Genomic DNA, 15,002 nt, shown 5'->3' with positions numbered 1-15,002 from the left:
GTGGTCGGTTACGATGCCGGCTTTGTTGTCGATTGTCGTCGGCGCGTGTCGGGACTGGCACTCTTGCCGCGCGCAGCGACGAATGGGCTAGGAAAGGGTTTGAAGAGGGAGGGAGGATGACGACACATGAGAGAACGGTAGCTACGGGAAAGGCGCTCCGAGCCTGGGGCCATGGCCGTCTGGCGCGCATCCGTCGTCACAGAGCAATAGTACTCTTCGCTGGTTTTCCTTTCACGCTGTGACGTCGAGTTGTTGCCACCCGTTCTCACCTTACCTCTCCGCCGGTGGAACGAGACCGCGCGGTGTAATAGTTTGTCCGATTTTTGTCTCGCTGCGGTAAGCCACAGCTTATCTGTACCAGTGTGCGCACGCGTCTGAAGTGGGAGAGTTTGGACGGCGTGTTTGGGAGAGCGGATAAAAATAGGGGCAGGAAATAGCCCAACGGAACCTTGGGCGCGCTCCGCCTCACAGCAGGGACGCATGAAAGAGAAGACGCGCCCTAGGCGAGCGACAACTGCGCGATTGCTCGCGTGAGTTTGTTCCCATGCGTCATTTTTGTTTTTTAACGTCCCGCATTTCTTTTCTCACTGGCAGAATTTCGAATGTGCCATTGGTCAATGCCTAATAATTTCGTCGGCGATTACTTAATATACACCCGCAGACATTGCGCAATGACGGCTTCGCCGTTTTGGAACTGCATAATTATTGATTGTTGGTTCTGACCTTCTCTGGTGGACTCGAACGATCGAGTTTTTAGCTTTCGCTGTTCGGCGCATGTACAGTCTTTGTCAGAAATATACAGCCCAAAGGTTTTTTTTCTTTTCAGCCCCGTAACAGGGCTCGTAACGCAACTGTAGCGTTCGAAATCGCATAGATGACAAATCTTGTCCTCATTTTCCTCTAGTACGCATTCATATTCCAGTATTGCTGCCAGGAGCCGCGTTACAGGGCTTAGAAGCGATCCCCTTGGGCCGTATACTTTTGACAAAGATTGTACGTGATGTCACTGCTCTTTCCGGCTCATATGGTGTCAGCGTGACGTATTGTTGTAGATCGCCCGCGTGATCACCTGTGATTAGATCTGATCAATCGCTTATAACGCCGTGGCGAAGGAGAGTGCATATAGAAAGCTTCTACAACAAGTTTCAGCGCCGTTTTGCAGTTGGCTTGTTTCGTGCAAGCATTCATCCCCACAGCTGAGCTGAACTAGGGCGAATTTCTGCACCGTACAATAAGTGCACGCTGTGTTGACAATGGATTGAACAAGGTTCGTGAATTCCAGATGGGATGCTGCGTGACCTCTCATCGCCCTGCTCATCGAGCCTATAGCCGCCCGTTTATTGCTTCATGTGCTCTCTTATAGGCATTAAATGAAACCTGTTCATCTCCGCATACTATGCTGTCACGTTTTTTTTTCTTTTCTTTTTGCGTAATGGGCATTTATCAACATTCAAGCATTCACTTCACGCTCTGCCGTGACAGGCAGTTATGTAACCACCCCTGACAGAGCCGCAGTAGCGGCCGACAGCCGGCTGTCGTCGTTAGATGGATCGTTGGACAGATCGATACTGATTGGTATAAACGCTTATGCGTTGCGTCGGATGCGAAGAGATAATCCGATCCTTAAAGAGGATTACATGACTAATGTGGGCGAGCCCGCCCATGCAAGCCTTTCTCTAGTAAAGGTTGACGAATGCTGGCCGCAACACAATGGCGGGTCCTATATACGTTCCGTGCGGTGTTGCAAAAGACGAGGGGACAGAGGTCACCTTTCGGGAACTGTAACGCAGAAGCGATCCATAGTGAATCGGCTCTGTGTAGCAGTTAACATGCACCCCAGAACCGTCTGGAATGTCTTATAGCTGCATGAAAGAGTGGTGCAATGGACACCACTTGAACGAACGTATTTAAATGAAGTACTCAGTTGTAGGAACTTCATTAAATCCCTCACCGAAGCTCCATTGAACGTGCTACGCGAACGCGCCCTTCATTTAGCGAAAGTCAGTTATTGCTCCTTTTAGTTCTACTTTCTGCGGCGTCATCCTATGTCATGCTGAGCTCTTCAACAACAAGTGCAACCCACACGTTTTGTTGCATATTTTTATGTTGTGAACCACGTTTCGTTATCGCGTGACAAAACATTGTCCGTGATTTAGATTTAAGCTGAATTTGCTATCTAAACAAGCTTGTAGCCAGCCGAACCCATAGCTGGCTTTGCACGCTTAATGCGCTTCACAGCCATAGCCAGAGCTTCAGCCCTGCTAGGCGTTTTATCCGCAAGAAAGTCGTGCGTACGTGCGTGCTGTTTAACTATAAACATTGATCTGCTTCAGCAGATAATGTTTAACCAGCATGCTTTCACTTTCTCCAAGCAATGATCTGCTTGGATAAAGTGAAGGCCTTTGCTGCCCAGCAGACCGCTGTGTCGGATAAGGTTCACGAGATCTTGGATGCGGTGACAAAAGGTTATTGCATTCATCGCTTGCAAATGAGCACATTAACACCCTATGCTCTTCGAAGCGAATGGAAGCAACCTTCCACGCACTTAAGTTCAGCGAACTTTCTCTTTGACAAACGTTTTCCTAAGGTCCCCTGAAGTTCGTTCAAGTGAATTTTCGATGTATCAGGTAAAGTATGAGGATATACTGGCTAGCAGGGGCTGGTTGGTGCATGATCTTGTTGCTCAAAACCGCGCTAAAACGAGACGAAGGCGAGAGGGGACAAGACGCTGTCCCCTCTCGCCTTCGCCTCGTTTTAGCGCGGTTTTTAGCCACAAGGTGTACTGGCTGCTGCATCTGTAGCTCTTTTGTTTTTGACATCGCCTGTATCATTGGTATCTCGGATAGAATGCCGGCCAGCTTCCATTTCTGAATGTGCTTCTGTACTTATACGCGTCTGCGAAAAAACAAAACAAAACGTGCACATTGCAGCGTGCATATCTTTCAATGACCTGGCTGTTTTGTAATAGCGTTTCTCGCGGGTCTTAAAGCTCTTCTGTTTCCAGTTGCAAAGGTCGAAGTGAAATGACTCCTTCCAACTCCGTGTCACTTGTTCCAGTTTATTCATGCTTCGACAGCGTCAAAATGAGTCCGTTGCCCGGCTCTGCAAGGCCTCCATGAAAGCCCGCCAGCGTTGCGGAAAATATTCAGCGTACTGCGGTGAACGCGCGCCTTTTAAATTTCTTGCATGGCTGGTTAATCGAGGACGCGCGGATTTATTTATGTTCCGAAGTACGCTCGTGTATGATGGAGGATAATATACGCGCAATGTTTCATAACTCAAAACTTCACTGGATCCCCGGGGTCTCAATTTTCACTTGCCTGTGTTGCTGCAGCATCCTCGGCTTTTGTTTCCACCGATGCAGGGGCAAAAAAAGAAAAAAAAAAGACTGTCTTTTGCAAGCAAGAGTGCTCGCTACTGCGATGATCGTAGTTGAATTGCGTATCTCGGAGCAGTGGCGTGCTCAATCTCGCATGCCTCGGGTTTGAAGCGCTTTTGCGGCGGGTGATGGTAAACTGAGTGACCGCTTTGAAAACGCTCCTCTTTTCTGCTGTGTTCGAGCTTACAGAAGCGCTGAATGGCTAGCTTCGGGTGCCTGTGAAGCAAAACGGAAGAGGAGAGGGATGCTATCCTCTACTACTTTGCATGGATGGCGATGCTATCGGTGTCTTCCTGTCAGGTATCGATAAAAGTTTTTTAGACAGAAGAGACGCGCCTGTTCTTTGCAGTGTGCTCCGCTTTGCACGGCCGTGAGAGTGAGGGAGCAGTGAAGTTTAGGTGGGTGCGAGCTGTGGGAACGTTCGAATGGTTTAATTGTTTTCCGAGCGTACACACATTTTCGATGCGTCGCTTGAAGAGGGGCTCGCGCTCGGTGTACGGGTTCTAACGCTTCACCGCCGTCGTGTGACGGTGCCGAAAGGTCTTTTTTTTTTTTTCTTTTACTTCCTCCGTGACGGTATCGCTGCGTAGCAACGAACGCGGATCGTTCGCCGCGGTGCACGTTACGATCTCTCAACTAGAGCTAATGCATAAAATATGTGCGACACGTGCGCGAGCGATTTCGGCGACGATCGCGCGCTTCGGCGTAGATTAAAAATGTTCCGCCCACCAATCCCGCCTTCTCTTTATTGTCTGTCGCAATGAAGAAAGCGCCTCGAGGCTTCCTAGCGCGGTCGCACTGGTTTCGCCCACTTCATTTACTCGATGGAAGAATATTTGATCGAAGAAGATTTGACCTCGAGACGCATGCACCAAGTTCGGACTCATGCAGGGTGATATTTCATTGCCTCGAGGTAATGATAGCCCGCACCTTCTCTTATCTCATCTCTCCCTCTGTTGTGCACCGTGTACCGCAAGGCAGTATATAGTGTCTGCAAGAGGGGTTGAAAAGTTAGTCAGGGCCACGGCGGTTAGCGTTAATCCGTACTCGTAATTTTTGATATTTCTATCGTCCAAGCGCGCCACTGGCGCTAATTATAACTTCAGACCTGTTTTTGTTAGCTCGTCGCTATGTCACGTGCGTTCGTGCACGCTTCTCCTCGCGTCTTGTTGATATGGCAACCGCGTCGGGAGTGATGAAAACCCTCTCCGTCTTCTCAAAAGTAGAGAGGAAAAGGGGCGTTCCCGTTTGCCTTGTGGCCTGAGATGTTGGTACAACCCGCTAGCAATGTCACTCTGGGATATAGCCTCTTGACCGCAGCCCCCGTCAGTGTTTGGGCTGTTGACAAAGCCCGTTCAAAGTAATCGCCGTTGCTGTACAAGCTTTCAGTCTGCCTTCCTTTTTTTTTTTTTTTTTTTTTCGCAAAGTTTAACTGCCGGCGGTGTTAGAACCGAGTTTTCAGCAACGTCGCCGCTTCCCTTCCGTTCGCAGTAGCTATGTGTTTGTTTGCCTTTGTCGCTTTCTCCCGTCAGATGCCGGATGGATTTTGTCCGGAGTCTTCTTTCGTGTGGTGCTTCTGTATATTATCGCCCTTCTTTATTTTCCCCTCAGTTTTTTACGCGGTGTTACTTTTTCAAACCTTGCGTGCGTGCGTGAGTCCCCCCCACCCGGTATATAATTTTGCTGATCCTACAGGGATACCTTGATTTGCTGGCGTCCGCATCGCGTGCACTGTGTCATCCCTTTTCTTTGCTTAATTTTTTTTTTTTTTTTTTTTTTTTGCATTTAACTAGAGACAGCAATGTCTGATTTTGGCCGGATGCTTGAAAGGGAGGGGGAAACAGAATCACGTGCCAGCGTACGGGAGGAGCTGGCGAGCGCGCGGCACAGAACCTCGAACCGTCAGACTAGCTCTCGGTCTAACTTGTCACAAGCGTGATAACTTGACGGGACGTTCTTTAATATATGGGCATCGCTATTCGGCAAGAATGGATTATCGTTCGGACGCTCTTTTGGGCTTGCTTTCACCAATGAAATGTTTCGATGAGCATGCGTGATTGCGCATGTTGAATTTGGAGCGAAGGCGAATCCGAATCGGGGTCGGTGAAGGAGACACGATAAAAGAAAGGGTCGTTGTCGTCCGATACGATGCGAGGGAAACGATCGGGAACGCCCAGCAGCCGGGATTGCCATGTTGCGCTTCGTGGCGAAGTTAATTTGGTTATCGGGGTTCGCTTGAGTCTGATCTCTCGAATGGCGCGCACCAAATAGAAGTAGATTGAGTACCCCCATTTTTCGTGTAGCTTTTTATCTAGTTTCGCGTCACGTACACGATTACGCTTCTGTTCGCGAAATAGTATTTCTTGTAGATCGTTCCTTTTTTTTTTTTTTTTTTCCTTCGGATGAGGTGTTTCAATGTCGCCTGCATGTTTTAGCATAAACACCGATGTTGATGGCGGCTACTTGTAGACTCGTTGACCCATTGCGATATCTCAGTGGCTTCGACGTTCGGCTGAGATGCGAAAACGGCTGTGTGCCGTGCGACCTCTTAAGAAGACGGTCCCTCGACTACGGGGACCTCTTGTTCTCTTCACCTCTATTCTAGTTCCGTTCCCTTTCTTCGTAAAACAAATTTCTATCTGTTCTTAGCTCCGTGTGCTTCAAGGCTATCCGCGTACTAGCGCCATATTGGACGTGAATGACACCCCCAATGCTGCCAGAGGTACGCGTTTAGCAAACTACGGGTTAGCCGGCTACGATTTTAAAGAGGGAAAACGTATCACATCCCCATTCCCTTTTGGGTTCATTGGCGTGAGAAATGCCACTGGATTAAAACGTTTCGCTAGCGCTAAATAAAAGGGGGGAAAAAAAAGTGGGACATTAATGTCCGTCGTTTTTCGATTTTTTTTTTCTTTTACCTTATTCGCGGTATGACGTTAGTGCGTACCCGTTCGTCATTTTTTTCCCTCTCTTCTACTAACTACATCATGGAAAGGTGCCAGTTCTCGCGTCGCCATGTGTCGCTAGTGACGGCAACGCGCATAGTTGGATGTGCAGTGGGTGTTTTCCTTTACGCTTTGTGACTTTTCTCTTTTTTCTTTTTTTTTTTTTCTTTCCTTGCGAGACATGTGCGTAGTGTCGGCTTGTCCGTGATGCATCACGAGCCGACACGGCTGTCAACTTGGCGGCGTCAGATTTGCCTGCTCGGCTCGCCCTATACGCTTATCGACGCTCCTTCATCCATTCGGAGCTCTCTCTCTCTCTCTCTCTCTCTCTCTCTCTCTCTCTCTCTCTCTCTCTCTCTCTCTCTCTCTCTCTCTCTATTTCTCACGCTGTCGTGGTCATGTCGCAAACGTGCTCGCGCTCTACTCGGTCGCTAGACGCGCAGTCAGAGAGCGAGGGGCCACCTAGTCGTGTCCGCCTCCGGTGAATCGCGCATACCGCTGAGTCGTCAGCCCCCGGACTCGCTTCTTTTCGTGGAAATAGCCGGAGCCCTTATATAACCCGCGTCAGAACGCCAGACAAGAAGCAGGACAAAAAATAAAAAATACAAAGAAACGAACCGCTGAAGAGACCGAAATCCCAACCAGTATCTTTATTCAGGAGATGTCCCACTTGTCGTTCTAGTGGCGTTGCACTCGTCTCTTTTCTATTTTTTCCTGTCAATTTGGCTCGTATCCTTTCCGGCTGACAGCGCGCTCTCTTGGCGCTTGGCGGTTTACTGCTTGTATTGTTTGTTGTTCATTGCTTCGGCACTATTTCACTGCGTTGCACCCGCCGTCATGCTAGACGCCTCCTGCCGCCTTTCGGTCTGGCATCTCCACGCCTTTTTGCTTTCTGTGCCGTAACCTTTAAGTCGCGCATTGTTCAAAAACGCTGCGCCGGGCGTTTATTTAAAGGTCGCCCTCCCCATTTCGTCACATACAGGGGAATCAAGCCGGGGTCCGCGTTGACAGCGAGTTACTCCACAAGAGCCCGCCGTGGCTTATTTTGACTTTTTTTTTATTTATTTTATTGTCCTCTGTGCACGATCGGGGATGTCTGTGCGCTAGAGAGCGCACTGGCCTAGCCTTTATGGCTTCCCTTCTCTGTGTCTCTTCCTCGCTTTTTCTTGTTCTTTTTTTTTTCTTCGCGTCTTCCTGCTGGTTTGGTGAACTTGTTCGTCAGCAACTTGACGTTGCACCACGCGCGTTTTCCCGTTCAGTACTATTGTTGTCTTTCAGGTTTAGCAGTCCATTTAAAGGGGAAAAAAGGAAGTAGTCTAAACTGACGCGGAGCTTTGTCCTCGAGATCTACTTGATGTCGTCTTTAAGCGTAATGACCAGGTTCATAAAGACACAGAGAAACGTCGGCGAGAAATAAGGATTTGTCTTGTTATTGTTAACAATAATGGCAACAATTAAGGTCCATCCCAAAGGAGGTCCTCATACAAACGCAGACTCCTGGACCTCCGTCTCTAACGTGATGCTATGAACTTCATTTCACTTTGACTTGAATGCAGTAGTACTGTCCCCTCTGAATCATGACGCGAGGGTTGAGACGTATAAATGCCACGCTGATTGATCGGTGAACCGAGTTTCTGCAACGCATTGCTCGTTTTCGGAAGCTCTTCGCCCGTCGTACCACAAAACAGGCATACATTGGCCGGCGCTGTACGGTGCACAGAAATAAAACTCCGAACCGTCATCTACAGCGTCGACCTAAGGACGAACAACGAAATGAAGAGGAGGAGTTGGAAGAGGAAAAAGAAAAGTTCTTTTTCGAGATGACGTTTGGCGACTGTGGTCCGTGGTTCTGTTGCGTGGGCGATTCGTCTCTCCGGGCGTGTGCCTTCGCAACATCACTGCAACGTGTGCACATAGTCATATACTATTTATGCGCTGCTGACGTTATATATATATATATATATATATATATATATATATATATATATATATATATATATATATATATATATATATATTTTTTTTTTCCTGTGTTGAGTCAGAGTAAGGACCCCGGGGACGCGTTATCTTACCAGATTTCTTGCATGCAGCTCCCTGCAGAAAGAAGGGGATGTCGGCATGGCGCAGTAACGTTTTTAATGTCGCCAGCGCGATGCGCTAGTGTTACTGTGGCGTGGCGTGTGTGGACGGGGCCTCTTTTCTCTCCTTGTTAATCGCATTATCAGCTCATCGAATATATACTGTCTTGAGACATCCGAGCGAAGGGGAAGAAAAAAAAAATTAGAGGGTCTCTTATATGTCTCTTAATAGGAGAATGGCGAAAACCTACCCTTCCTCTCCTATCATATTCCTCTCATCGTTTGTCTCTTATCGGCGTTCGTTGCAGTGCTACATATAATCATCATTAGTTTACATGAAAGGGAAGGTGCAGTATCTGTCACACTTTCTCCGGCAAGTGTGAGTGTGGACGGTACACCACCGTGCCTGTCGCGTGGCGTTCCTTGGCGCAAGTGTGGCATTGCATCTGGCAGGAACGCTAAACAAGGAGAACACATCTCGCAGAATCTCGGGCACAGATCTCGCCCACAACTCTCGCGTACGGGATTTCGTTCCATGAGCCTAGAGAGGCTTTCGCCTTAAAATGTGGCTGGTGAAAGAAGTTAGGTGGCGACTTCTTGTCAGAAACGAAATTACAAGAGGCCAACGCTTATAGCATCCAGAGCAAGGCTTGTCTGACCGGCGCAAAGCGCTGTTACTCGCACCGGCGCAAGCTTGAAGATCTGCCGCGGAGCGAAAACTCGCTTACTGCGTGTTCCTGTTAAACGAGGCTATAGTTGCTTGAGGTATGACGAAAGCTCGCCAGATCATCGGAACCACCCGCGTCACTGCACTATAAGCGCACCACTGTACACTGATCCAGCTAAGTGTTTACGTCGGTACGCGTATACATTGGAGATGGCTGTCGCCCGGGCGTACCAGTACATTAGCAACTGCATTGTTCTTAATGGAAACGCCGGCACGATTCGGGGAAACCGAGTGCCTCGCATTGAGTTGTTGGTGTTAAAAATATGTGCGTGGTACAGCTTCCTCTGCCATGAGGGTGTTGCGACGGTTGCGGCGAGGCATAGTACGCGGTTATGCGGCCGCGCAAACTTGTGAGCATTAGGTGAAATTCCTCGCATTCTTTTATTTTTGCGCATTCGTGACCTCTCTCTCTCTGTGTTCTCAGTCGCCGTATACAGCGCCGTTTATGGCAGCGTAGGCTCCGTCCGTATCGGCCGTGCGTCCGACCCACCCTACATCACGCGCGAACGTGGGCGGTTAGTACGCTTATCCAGCCGTGGAGGCCACGGCCGTCTGCGCGCGCGGTATTATGACGGTAGAGCCGAGCCTCATCTCTCCACTCACGATGTCCACAACGACGGACAGGCTTCGAACAGCCTGCCGAACGTTACGGCATGTCTGGTGCGTGCGCAGGCCCGCATCCCTTTTCTTAGTGGAGAGAGAAGTTGATGGGGAAAGAGGGGGTTGTCTACGCGGAGATCCACTTCAGTGCGTCCTTTTTTCTTGTCTCTTGCGTCAGTGCGCTGTAAAAATGCCGCGACGGTCGTATAAAGCTCAGAGGAGGGTACTGAGGAGGAGGACGGGAATCGGTGGGCGCTTTTTCTTTGCTCCTTTCCATTTTATTGCTCCCCCCCCCCCCCTTTTTTTTTTTTTCTTGCCTCATTGTTCGCGTCGTTGCTAGGTGCCTTTCGCGGTCTGATGATGCCATTCTGGGCCTCTTTTGTGGCCTGAATCGCGGGGAGTCACTAGCTGTGTTGGCTAAGGAGATATTCCGCAGTCTACCACTACCAGCCACTGGGCGTCGGCGGTGGTGTTTCCCAAGCCTCGTTTCCTCGCGGCTTATGGAGAAGGGAGGGAGGGTGACACGTTTGGTGACACGAGCAACAGATAACCGGGAATGACAGCAAGGACAAAGAAAATATAAAGAGCAGCGAAGAGCTCTTTTCGAGGCACTGGTCGTCGTCGCCTGATGCTGCTGCGAAGCGGCGCTGATTTAAAAGAACGTTACGCCATATCTTTATCCTCCTTGTCGTCTATATTTTAAAAGAGCGGTGCGTGCACACAAAAGGAGCGCTATTTAATGCCGGCTATATAGCTGGCAGCTACAGAGCGGCGCGCATGAGTTTTTTCGTGCTTCATCTTTCTTTTCGCTTCCGAAAGAAAAGAATAATCGAATCGGGCTGGATTCGCGCGTTACGTAATTGTTAAGTGAAGCGTGACATCGCGGCAGGCGGGAGAGAGGGGGTTTGGGGAAGGAAGTTGAGGGGCAGGGAGTATTAAAACTGCTGTTGTGAGAGAGCGAGGCGGCAGAGCAGGAGCAAAGCGCAAATGAACACGAGCTTGCTTGCTAAGTAAGCTTAACGAACGAAGTTATATATGCGAGATTTTTTTTTTTTTTTTCCGTGCCGCTTTCTTACATCGCCTTCTTTTTATTCTCTCTGAGCTGCGCTTTTGGTATCTCCTGCGTGTGTTTCTTCGCTAATTGCTCGCCGGCCGTATCGGCAAATTAAGAATGGCTGACAGTAGTGGCACTCCCCCCCCCCCCCCCCCCCTTTCCCCTCCCCCATTTCGCCCGCTGTGCCTTAATAACCTTGGCACGCACAACTGTACGCGCGAGCTGAGGGGGGAGGGGGGTGCAAACGCGCGACGTACTGCTCTGGGTTGCCTCATTACAGAAGAGGCGCCGGGCGAGCGCTGTATTGCCCCTTGGTGGCCCGAGAGCGATATGCAGTTTGCCTTATTGAGTTAGTCGTCAGGCTTTCTGTCTGTCTGTCTGTGTGTGCGTACGCCTGCTTTATTTTGACCCGTGTTGCGCCAGCCTTGACAGCGGCTTCGGCTAATTATTGGCCCTTCTTCTGCCTGCCTCATGCCCTCTGCTCCTGCGATGTTGTGACGTAATGCGTGCAGCGCGCGCGCATGTATGTGTTTGTGTGTGTGTGTGGAGGGGGGAGGGGGGGAATCGGGTTATCTGACAGCGTCGCGACAAAATTGGCTTTCCCTTTTTACATTCCCCTGTGGTGCGCGTACTTACTCACAGATCGTTTCCACACTGTAATCGTGTTTCTCAAGTTTAACCAATTTTAACTGGATTGGTTCAATTAAATCGGCGGCCGTATATACATATTCTCTTCGTACTTGGACATCACTTAACGGTATTAATGGGTCGTGCAAAAGCGGGCTAGACCATGTGCTACGTGGGCCCTGTTTTGTTACGGTTAATTGTTTTCGTGATTTTTGTTTCGTCAGCAGTGGCTTCCGCCTGTGCATTCACAGCCGATGAGTAGTAGCGAGCAAAGCCACTCGCCGTCTCCGTTGTTTAGTTTAGGATAGGTCAGCGACGATAAATGCCGTCAGAGGTGTGCGTGACTTGGCCTCGCCTCGAACACGCCTACACTGAGGATTTCGTTTGTCACGGGCGCTCACTTCATCATAGGGCGAGTCGGTGTGCGAGCGCCTGTGTCTAGCTTTGTAAAAAGAAAAGAAAAAAAAATGGGGCGCGCGAGTCGCTAACATCCAAAAATTGTTGAACGTTTGTAGCTTCATCTGATCGTTTGCTTCGTCCTCTGACCGTCTGCGGCTTTTAACGCACCGTTGCGCTCTGGCAGTAATAACTGAAAATCTTAGTTCAGAGATTCGACTACTATATTTGTGCGCGAGACGTGACTTTAATGTAGTCTAGAAGCGGTTTTAGTAACCAGGCAATTCAACTGAAGGAACGGAACCAGTTAATAACTGCGTTGTATCGGCGATATAAGCTACCCGAATAACTGAGACGTCCGAAAATCGCCGGGCGATTTAAACAATAAGCAGGTCGTTTGCCTCCAGAGACGCGAGCAAACATTGTTTCCGCGCGGAAACTCACCTTGCACTGTTTGAGACGCGCATTATCCGCCGACAATCTGTTGCCACCATGAATGCTCTATACACACGCGCAGCACGAGTTTGTTATACTATATCGCTTTGTGTTTGTTTGGTTGGTCGGTTAAAACATTTATTAAAACAGTCAAGGGTCCGAAGGCCCAGATCTAGAGGTCGGCCAAGACTCCGTGGAATCTGGCAGCCTCTAGAGCGAGACCGATGAGCGCTCGTGCGTTCGCAACAGTGACAGATGTTTGAATCAGGGACATCTCTCCAAAGTGCGTCGAAAGAAAACAATCGGGCACGTGTTGCGCGTGCATCCTTCATTCATGCAGCGACTGCAGCGCGGCTCGTGGCTGGTGCGAGCGACTGCGTGCGAAAAAAGAAAAGCAAATAAAGGAAAAGAAATCAAATGAAAAGAAGCGCGTAGGCTGCGCCATAGAGTGGCGGCGCGTGCGGTATTTGCTGTGCAGCTGCGCGCAGTCTGAAGCAGCCGCAACTCTAATTGATGGCAGCTGATGGCTTCCGTGTATGCTGCTCGCGCGCATGCGCGCTATGCGTATATACGCATTCGGGCTGGGCGTTGTATAACCAACCGCATTGAGGCTAACGCACGCGATCCCTTTGACCCGTTGAGCAATGTTTGTCTGCTGTCGTGATGAGGGCGCGGTATTCATTCACAGGCTTGGGGACGTGGCCGATTGATTACTGCTTCTGCTGCACGTCGTACGTGCGCTCTCGTGTTTGCTCTGGAATCCTGCCTGCACTGATGTCGATAGTGTTTAGCGTGCGTAAACAAAAACTGGTAATGAACACTTAGCGCCAGTCTCTCTCTCTCTCGTGTTATCTTTTATCTCGCTGTCTCTCAGCCTGTGAACATTTTCTACTTCTTGAACAGAGCTCATTGTGAACCCTATCCGCGGTGAATGCATTTCGATGACGGAAGCACGTTGGTGTAATTACACCTGTCGAAGTTATTTTCTTTGATGGCACCTTACGGCTACATATGCTTGTCACCTGTATACGTGTAAATCACGTACCTGTTAACGAGAATATTTTTACTGAAAAAAGAGTGAATAGAGGAGCGGTCGGTTTTTGGTCACGGAAACTTGACATTTCCCGTATATGTGTGTAATATATGTGCAGTGCGCCGTTCAGTGTCCGTTGAATTTAGCCTCGCGCAACTCTTCGCATTACGATTGTGTTCGTCGGCACGTTTCACTTGGAGATGTTGACGCACTGCTGGCGAGCAAGAAAAGTGCACCGGAATAAGGACTATATCTCGGAACGCCGTTACTTCTTTCATAGGCGTTCATAGCGTCTCCGTTGAGAACACAGGGGAAAAGTAAAGAAAATGAGAAAAAAAAAAGCAGACTTTCATTCTTGCTTTGCGTCAGTATGAATGAACTTCAACGAAGCTCCAGCATCGTCATTCATTGTGGCAAATTAGATTTTTTTTTTTTTTTTTCGCTGCTGTGCTCCGCAAGAGAATTGCCAAGCCGTCGCTGATATGTTCAGATCGTGTAACTGAGTATAAGCGCGTTGAAGCCACGCGGCGTGTTTATACGAAGTAGCGTCGAATTGTGCTGACGTCAGCGCGGTAACGGAAGGCGGTCGTGCCGCTATGTGCTGTGCGCTCGCCGGCAGTACAGGATACCGTAGAATGCACGCAGCAAACAAACCGAGCGTTCCACACAGTGTCACAGTACCGAACGCCCGTACTTGAGGCTGGAGAAATGGCACGAAAATCTCGGTAATTCGAACTTCCGGTTCGTTCGATGTGACCCTGTAGTTCCGGGACTCCTCGTATTTCCAACTCCGCTCTTGCTCGAAGAAAACTTCATTCCCCTTCGAGTTGGAATTGCAGAGGAATTACATAATGAATTAGAAGCTTTTCTGGTTTTAGTTGCTTTTCGCTCATCCGCGTATTGTGGATAGATCCCATGATGTTCATTGACGCTGCTGTTATGATGCTCGGCCAAGGTCGGCTGATATGTGGGCAGTAAGGCGAAAACCCCGGCCATCGAAGAACTAGAGCAAAAAGTAATGTTGAAACGAAATGGAAATCGGCGTGCTCCTTTATATATAGGCGTCGTATATTTTGCACTCGCCGGCGTTTGGAAGTGGCGTCATCGGTTTCGCACTCCGCGCTTTCTCCCCGTCGGCGGGGCGGCGGACGTTCGCAGCAGCAAGCGTCGCCGCAGCACCTGCGTAATCGGAAGACGGCGTCGCCTTTCTTGTGCCGTCGTCCCGCTGGCGAGCCAGGCCTGGCGCTCGGGCCTAGCTCGGTTTTCGTCCACAAGGTCCTGTTCCCCCGCGGTCCCTTTCTCTGACTCTTTTTTTTTTTTCTTTGTGCGTCGTTTTCCATTCTGCTATGCGGAAAGGCGAGCCGCCGTCTGGACTCTTCACCGTTGCTGGGCTCGAAGGCCGTCTGCGCCGGCTGTCGCCATGGCCACTCGTCGTTTCTGACTATTCGTGGAACGTTTGATGCATGCCACTCTACGCCACAGGTGCCGCGACGCGTTACGTGCGCGGTTATGCACAACGCAAACGCAGTTGCTTTAAAAAATAAAACGAAAACAAAAACGATAACTCTGTGTGTGTATCGCAGCCACGCAAAGCAAGGCTAATGTCGCTCGAACTCGCTTACTCTAAGCCTTGGCTTCTCACCGTGAAAGTGCGGCCCTAAGTGCTTTAGTTGCTATTGAAAGCCGTCGAAGTCCATACCCGTGCCGTTTCTTACGACACCCCGCGTT

General features: G+C 49.6%; 1 protein-coding gene across 3 annotated transcripts in view; it reads left to right on the top strand.

Annotated features, from left to right (window-relative positions):
- The window catches only part of LOC146199607 (growth factor receptor-bound protein 14-like), a 195,185-nt gene that overhangs the window by 88,843 nt on the left and 91,340 nt on the right, over positions 1–15,002 (top strand). The window lies entirely within an intron of this gene.

Source organism: Amblyomma maculatum, chromosome 2 (assembly GCF_055883805.1).
Source record: "Amblyomma maculatum isolate TAMU_Amacu chromosome 2, ASM5588380v1, whole genome shotgun sequence".
In the NCBI taxonomy this organism is placed as follows: Eukaryota; Metazoa; Arthropoda; class Arachnida; order Ixodida; family Ixodidae; genus Amblyomma; species Amblyomma maculatum.
Note: the sequence above shows the minus strand (reverse complement) of the source record. Positions and strands in the feature narration are given on the sequence as shown.